We start from the raw sequence: 1,520 nt of genomic DNA on the forward strand, positions 1-1,520 counted from the left end.
GTTGATAATGAACTTGCGTAACGCCAGGCTGTTGTGCGATGCCTGATTCATTTTGAAATAATTATATATTAGGTGTAGTTCAGAAGCAACATCTGTGTGATGTTCATGCACTGATTATAGCCTTACCACTACAATTGAGAGACTGTGAAATCGGGCCTCTGCAAATAACTCCTAGTGCGGATGTGTGTGTAGTGGATCCAATCCAGCACAACCTGCCCTTCAACATCTAATAATAGGTTGGCAGTAGGGTTGCCAACTTCTTCACTCCCAAATACGGGACAGAAGACGTCACCGCCCCACACCCCACGTGCCCTCACCCAGCCAGCGGCCACGTGCTCCCGCTTCGCCAATGGCGGCCGCCTGGGCCGGGAGGCAGGTTGCTACGCAACCTCCATTCGGCGGCGCCTGGGCCTCCACTTTCCGGAGGTAGTCAATAGACAATAGACAATAGGTGCAGGAGTAGGCCATTCGGCCCTTCGAGCCGTAAAATAAGTCATAAAATGCTGGAGTAACTCAGCGGGTCAGGCAGCATCTCGGGAGAGAAGGAAAGAGTGACGTTTCGGATCGAGACCCTTCCTCAGTCTGAAGAAGGGTCTCGACCCAAAACGTCACTCATTTTCTGCTGGACCTCCAAGAGGACTTCGCCATGGACGACGAGGGCGACGAAGGAGAAGGTGAAGAAGAGGAAGGGGCGAGGATATGGCTCCGAGGAAGGTGCTCGATCCAGGCTGCGAGAAGACTACGACTCCGTGGAGCAAGATGGCGATGAGCCGGGCCCTCAACGCTCGGTGGACGGGTGGATCCTGTTTGTGACCAGGGTCCATGAGGAAGCCACTGAGGAGGAAGGACATCCACGACAAGTTTGCCGAGTACGGTGAGATCAAGAACCTGCACCTCAACCTGGACCAGCGCTCCGGCTTCCTCAAGGGCGATGCTCTGGTGGAGTACGAGACCTACAAGGAGGCACAGGCGGCCATGGAGAGTTTGAACTGGTCGGAGCTGGCCGGGCAGCCCATCAGCGTGGACTTTGTCCGGTCAGGGAGGCCCCTAGGGGCAGGCAGAGTGGCCGCAGGAGAAGCCGGAGCCCGGACCGGAAGCGTCACTGAGCCGGGACGGAGTGCGGAGCAACCGGAGGGACGGAACGGCCCGCACAGCGCCAGGGCCGCAGATCACCCGCACCCGCAGATCACCGTGCCCAAACTGAGCCGTGCGTTACAGGGGCCGTTTAATCACAGCCAGGACTGTCGTGGGGCTGGGGAGAGGGTGGGGAGGGAAGGGTAAGGTTGGCTTGTGCAAAACAACACTTAGAAATAAAATATTTTAGTTTAAAAAAAAATCATCAGTCTGAAGAAGACATCGCCCATTCCTTCACTCCCGAGATGCTGCCTGTCCCGCTGAGTTACTCCAGCATTTTGTGTCTACCTTCGATTTAAACCAGCATCTGCAGCTTTTTTCCGACAGGGTTCCGGGCCCACAGCGCCTCCCCGGGCCTAATACAGGCCAAGGGCGGTCCCGTAAGG

At 56.3% G+C, this 1,520-nt stretch overlaps 1 pseudogene; it reads left to right on the forward strand.

The window, feature by feature from the left end:
• Positions 1-640: 640 nt before the first annotated feature.
• On the forward strand, positions 641-1,106 carry LOC144593361 (RNA-binding protein 8A pseudogene; annotated as a pseudogene).
• The last annotated feature ends 414 nt before the right edge of the window (positions 1,107-1,520 follow it).

Source organism: Rhinoraja longicauda, chromosome 1, assembly GCF_053455715.1.
Source record: "Rhinoraja longicauda isolate Sanriku21f chromosome 1, sRhiLon1.1, whole genome shotgun sequence".
Classification (NCBI taxonomy): Eukaryota; Metazoa; Chordata; class Chondrichthyes; order Rajiformes; family Arhynchobatidae; genus Rhinoraja; species Rhinoraja longicauda.